The sequence below is a fragment of the Lactuca saligna genome, chromosome 9, assembly GCF_052625555.1.
Source record: "Lactuca saligna cultivar CGN05327 chromosome 9, ASM5262555v1, whole genome shotgun sequence".
Lineage (NCBI taxonomy): Eukaryota > Viridiplantae > Streptophyta > Magnoliopsida > Asterales > Asteraceae > Lactuca > Lactuca saligna.
The window spans coordinates 87,998,184-88,006,825 of NC_136425.1; positions in this window are offsets into that span (position 1 = coordinate 87,998,184).

Sequence of the window (8,642 nt, forward strand, 5' to 3'; positions counted from 1 at the left end):
CATTAGTAATGGGTTCGACCTGTCCACCTGGTTCTTTATTGTGCTAGGGTTAGAGTATAAATAGTGCATACATGCACTGTGTTTTGTATTGATGATCTTGTAACCCTACACTTCCTTTACAATAGTAGCTCTTAGTTCATCTCTTCTAAGACAATGCTTTTCAATCATTCAACAAAACTACGATCTCCATTCTTTGTGTTTGACTCTTCTGCTTGTTTTGAATCTATCGATCTTATTGTTTTAATCTTATCAATTGCTATTAGAGCAGGAGACTATGTAAACTATATGCATCTCTTCTATTAAAAACCTATTAGGGTTTCCGCTTTTAGTGGATCTATCATCTGCCTTCTTCATCGTTTTAACAATTGTTGTCGTTGGATCATGATTTTGATTCTACCATAAACTCGATTTTAGTTTTACACATATGGTTCATTACAAGTTTTATTGAATCGATATGATTTTCATACTCTTTGCTTCAACATATCCAAGAGTATTTGTTCTATAATAAGAATCCCGATTCTTTTTCCACATGAATATGAGGTGTGGGCGCTAAACTTCGAGGATTATGTTCTAGGGATTGAAGATAATGGTTCCCTGATATGGGAAGCCATGTCTGTACATACGTTTGTTCATACTGCTAAAAGAAGAATTGTTAAAACTCAAGCCGATTATAACAAACATCTTCTCGAAGTTGCAGACATCCCTCCGAATGAAAAAGACAAGTTAATTAGTAATGTAAAGGCGATGAGGATAATCAGATTCGCTATAACTCCAGACACGTTTTGTCTGGTGAGTGCCTTTGAGACAACAAAAGAGATATGGGACAGGCTAGATGAGTTATATTCCAGCGATGTAGATTTTGTACACTCTGTTTAAACATTGCTTCTTTCTAAGTTTGGAGCCTTTGTCCAGAAGCCTGAGGAGAAACTCAATTAAATGTTCAATCGGTAGAACGATCTTTTAAGTAGGATGGTGAAAAATAAGATTGGATGTGAATTGATTGAACAAAAGGTTACATTCATGAACAGTTTGAAGCCATAATGGGAAGTTGTGGTGTCAATGGTTAAAGAACCTGAGCAGTTTAAAACCTACTCGTTAGCGAAGCTTGTGGGAGCTTGTCACAACTGTAAATTTTGAGCCATGTAATCTATGCATTCAACCTAATGTGAATCAAAAACTTCAATCAAATACAAGTACTATAAGTAGTCATCAAACAATTGGAGACTCTAGAAGCTCTTGTTAAGTCCATTTTGGACTAAGACTTCCTTATTGGATCCAAATGGACCAATGACCTTCCAATTGGACTATCATGGGTTTAGGACCCTAATTGGGCTCTAATTAGACCCACACTCGTTTATTTCAATAATTTGGGCTAGGTAGAACCTAGGATGAAATAAAACACAAGTTTTGATCCATAATTTAACCTAACCTAGCTTAATAAAGCATAAAAATCACAATTTTATTTTATAAGTCCAATAAATACCCTAAACTACCTCTAATGTTGGGCTTAGGGGCAAAAGCCCAAATTTTTCCTTTTTCCCTTCATATTCTCGGCCCAAGGCCCAAATCCAAGGGAAGTTGACTTTGGTTGCCACCTCACTATTGTCCATAGGATCTCCATGCAAGATATTTCCTTTTCCCATGCAAGTATCACCTCAAGATCACATCTCTTCTCTCCTTGTTCGGCCGAGAGCATCACCACACACACACAAAATATTCTCATTTCTCTCTAGACTCACTCAAGAAGCTCTCTCCTTCCCCTCTCCAAAGATCTCGAAATTTAGAGGCTTTCCAAAGGGATTTTGCAAGTAAATCATCTCCTAAGCATCCTAGAACCATCTCAAACTCGAGATCTTCATCAAAGGGAACCAAGGCCAAAAGCACTTCATTTTTCCTTCCATTCCCTTGCAAAAACCGAACCAACACCCCAAGGTGAGCTTCATACCCCCTCTTTTCTGTTTTCACTTGTTTTTGGGGGGAGAATACAAGTCATATGTGTAGATCTATATGTATTTGTGTGCCTTGTATGATTTTTATGCTTATATGTATGCTTTTATGTGTTTTTATGTTGGATCTAGCCTCAAAACTCATCAAAACCGAGATGTAACTTGTGCTACATGATTTTAACTTCAAATATATTTCTAAACACTAAGTGCTTCAAGAAAAATTGGCTAAGTAGTTAATGATAATTTCTTTGGGTTAAAAACACAAATTTTGGGCCTAAAATGTGAAAAATGCAAAAATAAGGGTCCAAAACGACATTCCACAGATTCTGATGGATGAAGTGTGCTAAAACAGTTTTCATAAGTAAATTTCTGGAAATATACTCATTTAGTGGACTAAAATCATAAATTTTAAGCTTAATGGGCTAAAATTGTAATTTTCGGCCCAATAAGGCCCATTATGCAAATTTTTCTGTTTTGGAGGGCCAAAACTGTAACCTTCTGTAAAACAGTGGACTATAAGTGTTCCAACTCCTTTTCAAAGGTTAAAAAATTTTTTTTAAAATTTAAAAAGGACCAAAATTGCAAAAATTTTCCAAATTGGGCCAAAATTGTAAAAGTTGCGAAAAGAAGGGGTTAAAACCGTAAAAACTGCATTTCCAGGAACTTAAACTGTTTTTATGAAAAATATGTTGAAAAATATTAATTTCAATAATTTTTGGTATTAAAATATCAAGAAAAAATAGTTTGAGGACTAAACCGGGAAGTATTTTATATAAAGGGTTAAAAATGTAATTTTTACAAATGATGAGGGGCTGAAAACAGAAATATTTCAAGGCTAGTTCAATATACACAATTTGATCAAATAATGGCATCGTGACTATCAACGAAATACAAAACATTACAATACCAAAAGTCGTTGTTAAACGAATTGGCTCGGTCTCGAGCCAATAAAAATCTACAACTACTAACACTACAACTCATACAAGTAACGTTTGGTTATACATACACATACGAGTGTGCGCAGACGTCTATGCACCATCTTTGGGCCCCACAAGTGTAAAATCTTGTTCGTTGAGCCTAGCTAGCTCAATGACCTGATCTTAAGGCCCGAAGACATTTTTTTTTACGGAGTGTTGGGTTTTACCGATCCGACACAACGTAAATGGACTTTCAATGGCTTGTTTACCACCGGTCCCCAAGGGTCCTTTGGTCTTGCTAGTAAGGTCTACATTTTATGCGAGACGGGTCTGGGACCCCTCGTACATTTTATCCCCAACCGGCTAACGGAGTTACCGGGGTCTTCGTGACCTCTTTCTCTTCGGATGTGGGACCACTCATAGTCAGGGCGATTGGATAACGTGATTAGTACTGACGACACCTTCGGAGTCGTTAGTATAACTACAAACTGGGTGTTTGTGTAACGCGGGTTTGTAGTAAATAATCAATGCTCGAGAACCTTCCAACGTCGCCCGGGACTGACACTCTACGCTATGCAATGGTTTCAATGTAACATCACGTAATTCAAGGAACTAGGAGAACATCGGGTTTTCCTAGGGTTTTCAATACACACAAATTTGAAAAGGCATACAACTTCAATGAACAATTTTTTTTAAGTATAGAAACAAACAAAGCATACCTATGGGTCTTCACAAACCTTTTTAAAAGTTTTTCTTTTCAGAAAATATCGGATTTTCTGGTGGTTTTTCAAACAATACAAACATTCGATTTTAAACACTACTTATGAACTCACCAACATTTCAAATGTTGACGTTTTTCAAAATACTTGTATTCTCAGGGAACCAGTGAATCAAAGGAAATCACATTCAGTGACGGTTGCAGTTTATTTATGTACGAATCAAACAATTTAATTTTTGGGAATGTACTGTTTAAACAATGTTTGATATGTAAACACTACTGGTTGTACTATGTTGATGAATGGTAACGAATGTTGTTATGTTTCATATATATTCAATGTTATGATATACAATTGAGTCACGGCAAGCCCTCGGACGTTTCCGCCGTCTGGTTCGGGGGTGTGACAGGTTGGTATCAGAGCTTTGTTTATAGTGAACTAGCATGTCGAGCCATACATTGATATGCAACTATAAACCAAAAAGAGGGACTAACATAACTCTGAACAGAACAAGTAAATAAAACACACTTGCTAGCATTAGGAATAAAGATCCAACGCTGAATCAAACACAATAATACTGGTATTTTGGTTAAATCGGGACTGTTCTTAGGGATACCGAGGAGTGAATGTAGCCTGATCAACTACATTCTCTCCAAGGTAAAACTAACACACGTCTTGATGAGATCGGGATAGCCAGGTAACCAAAAACTATACCCTTATCACCCAAAAAGAGAATGTTGCTTAGTATGTATGATAGACATAGCATCCTAGGATAATGTAGTATATTTACGTACTCGCGCAGACAACATGGCTGGCTTTCATCACCCGGGAGACCCCTACTTCCCTAATCAGGGAAACAACGGGTGGCTAGAGGAGGAGCAGCAGGGTATTCAGTTTTATCAGGCCTTAGTAGCTCACGGGATGCTTGTGGATGAGCCAGGAGGGAATCCAGGCGAAGCACACGATGTCGGACCCGACGAATACATAGACACTGACTACGAATTTAGCGAGCTCGACGATGACGACGAAGACGGTCGGGTCGGGGACCAGAACCCCATCCCGCCATGCGAGGACGAGGCCCAACCCGATCACCCTGCTCCACCAGCGGACACCCCAGGAGAGAACCGTTCCCTCGAAGCTGAGATCGCTGCACTGCGACAACAGCTGTATGCGATGGAGGCTCGGGCAGTGCAAGCAGAGCATGAGAGGGATGAGGTTATAGGAGACATGGCAGAGATGGCACAGCTACTGACACAACATTTCGGCATATGACTTCGGCACCACCTCCTGACGCAGCTCATCGCGGTTAGGGGTAGACTTATCATAGTAGATCATTAGGAACTATGTTACGTACTCCGGCTCTATGTTTAAGTGACTACACTACTCATGGAGCCGTTATGCTGTCGGATTAGCGTTATCTATGTATGCTCCTACGAGCAAATTTTCTTGTACTAAATGCGGATAATATTAATGAACTTTTGTGTGTTTTGCTAAATTATTCTTAGTTGCTATGTGTTGAGACATTATGATTGCATGCTTGATGATAGTAATGTTTAGGTTCGCACCATACACCTAGATAGTAGGGTCGCAATCTCTCAGAAACCACGAACACTCAACATCTTTCCGTTTCATGACAGAAAGATGCCTCGCCCAACTACTCGCGGAAACCCAGGACCAACCCCGCCCGAAGCTGATTCCACTGCTTTCCAGGCAGCTGTGTCTGCTGCAGTCACAGCAGCGATGGCACAACTCCACCGAGGGAACAACGGAGGAGGTAACGGGCAAGGATCTGGAAGTTCGAACAACGGGACGAACCAAGGACTCACTAGAGCATGCACCTACAAGGATTTTGCGAACGCTAAACCCCGAACTTTCAACGGTACCGGAGGAGTGATCGCCCTAAAGCGATGGATCGAGAAGGTAGAATCGGTATTCGAGATATGCGAGTGCCCCGAGCAGATGAAAGTGAAGTTCGCGGCCTGCACTTTGGTGGACCAAGCACTCACTTGGTGGAATGGTCATGTGGAAGCTATGACACTCCCTATAGCCAACTCTATTCCCTGGGCAGAGATGAAAGAGATGCTGACGGCTGAGTACTGCCCCCGAGGCGAAATACAGAAGATGGAGCAGGAACTATGGAATCTCACGGTGCAGAATGGGAACATCGATGCTTACATATCGAGATTCAGCGAACTATCTCTTTTGTGCCCGGGTATGATCACATCAGAGAGAAAGAAGATTGAACGATTCATTTGGGGACTGACATCCCCCATCCAAGGAAATGTGATAGCTGCGAATCCTGAAACTTTTGACAGTGCGAAGAGACTGGCAAAGAGGCTATATGATCATAACCACAAGAAGGGCGAGAAACCGGTAGAGACTGAGAAGAAAAAGGAGGGTGATGGTAAGAAAGGATGGAACAACAAGAGAAAGGGGCGTCAGGGCCCCGAGGCCTCTAAAAAGCAGCAAACAGTGGCAGTTAACGCTGTCACTGCACCGGTTCCAGCCACACCACATGCTCCAGCCTCAGCTGCTACAAATGCTTCAAGACCCTATTCCGGTACTCATCCCAAATGCAACAAGTGCGGTTTCCATCACCAAGGAGAATGTAGGGAGTTCCATTGCACCAGTTGCAACCGAAGGGGACACACTGCAAAGTACTGCAGGACTTATCCTTCTCAGAACCAGAGCCAAGGAAACAACCAGAACAACAATAACCCTCGCCACAACAACAACCCTCATGCCAGCGGCAACAGCGCAGGACCTAGTTACACCTGCTACGGATGCGGGAAAACTGGACACGTCCGCCGAGATTGCCCTAACAACAACAACTCAGGAAACAGAGGAGCAGGAAGAATGTTGACTATGGGTCAGAGTGATGCAGTTCAGGACCCCGCAGTTGTGACCGGTACGTTCCTCCTAAACCACACTTATGCATGCATCTTATTTGATACCGGAGCGGAGCGGAGTTTCGTAAGCGATAAGTTTAAACACTTATTAAAACAACAACCCCAAAAGTTAAATGAAACCTATACGGTGGAAATGGCCAATGGGAAGACCGAATCCACTAGGGAAATCTACACTGGATGTACCCTAACCCTTAACCAACACGTCTTACGAGTAGATCTGATGCCAGTGTCAATTAGGAGTTTCGATGTGATTATCGGCATGGATTGGTTAAGTCCCCACCATGCTGAGGTTTTGTGCCACGAGAAGGCCGTTCGCCTTCGTCTCCCGAATCACGAAACCCTAGTAATTTACGGAGACAAACCTAGCACGAATCTTCGTCTTATCTCGTGCATCAAAGCACAAAAACAACTGCGAAAGAACAACCTAGCGTTCTTGGCCCACATAGTGGACAAGGCCAAAGAAGAAATTAACATCCAAGACATTCCGGTAGCGTGCGAATTCCCGGACGTGTTTCCTGAAGATCTTCCAGGAGTACCCCCAGAGAGACAGGTTGAGTTCCGAATAGACCTCGCCCCAGGAGCAACTCCTCTCGCTAAGTCACCATATCGATTGGCACCTGCTGAAATGCAGGAATTGTCCAGCCAACTCAGTGAGCTTCTGGACAAGGGATTTATCCGACCTAGTTACTCGCCATGGGGAGCTCCGGTGCTCTTTGTCAAAAAGAAGGACGGATCTTTCAGAATGTGCATCGATTACAGAGAGTTGAATAAACTCACTGTTAAAAACCGCTACCCACTTCCACGAATCGATGATCTATTCGACCAGCTCCAAGGAGCTAGCTATTTTTCTAAAATTGATCTACGGTCCGGATACCATCAACTCAAGGTCCGAGAAGAAGATATCCCAAAAACCGCTTTCCGAACCCGCTATGGACATTATGAATTCGTCGTAATGCCCTTCGGTCTAACAAATGCACCCGCCGCATTTATGGACCTAATGAATCGAATCTGTAGACCGTTCTTGGACAACTTCGTCATTGTGTTTATCTATGACATCCTCGTCTACTCTCGAAGCAAAGAGGAGCATGGCCAACATCTCCGACAAATCCTAGAGACCCTGCGAATGGAAAAGCTGTACGCCAAACTCTCCAAGTGCGAGTTCTGGCTCCGGAGTGTGAATTTCCTAGGCCACGTAGTAAGCCAAGACGGAATTCATGTGGATCCTTCTAAGGTCAAAGCGGTGGAAGGATGGGCAACTCCGACTACGCCCACAGAGATTCGTCAGTTCTTAGGCCTAGCAGGCTACTATAGGAGATTCATCCAAAACTTCTCAAAAATCGCCAAGCCACTTACCTTACTTACGCAAAGGAGGGTGCCATTCAAGTGGACAGACCGGCAAGAATTTGCGTTTCAAGCCCTGAAGCAAGCTCTTTGTAGCGCTCCTGTATTATCTCTACCCGAAGGAACGGAAGATTTTGTAGTTTACTGCGACGCGTCGAACCAAGGCTTAGGTTGCGTTCTCATGCAACGTGGAAAAGTGATAGCATATGCGTCCCGCCAACTAAAGACGCACGAAGTAAACTACACCACCCACGACCTAGAACTGGGAGCTGTGATCTTCGCTCTAAAAATTTGGAGGCACTACCTGTACGGTACAAAGTGCACCATCTTCACGGACCACAAAAGTCTCCAGCACATCTTGAATCAGAAGGAGCTGAACATGAGACAACGAAGATGGGTGGAGTTGTTAAACGACTACGAATGCGAGATCAAGTACCATCCAGGCAAGGCCAACGTGGTAGCTGACGCATTAAGTCGGAAGGAGTACACAAATCGCCGTACGAAAACGCACTCGATAACCATCCAGTCTCATCTGACCGCTCAAATTGCATCAGTCCAGGCAGAGGCTATGGAAACGGAAAATAGAACTAGCGAGGCATTACGCGGAATGGAGAAGAACCTGGAAGTCAGAGAGAATGGGGTATACTACTTCATGAACCGTATTTGGGTTCCAAAAATCGGAGGATTCAGGGAGATCGTTATGAAGGAAGCCCACAAGACACGATACTCCATTCATCCTGGTTCGGACAAGATGTATTTGGACATTAAGCAGCACTATTGGTGGCCTAACATGAAGGCGGAAATCGCAACTTA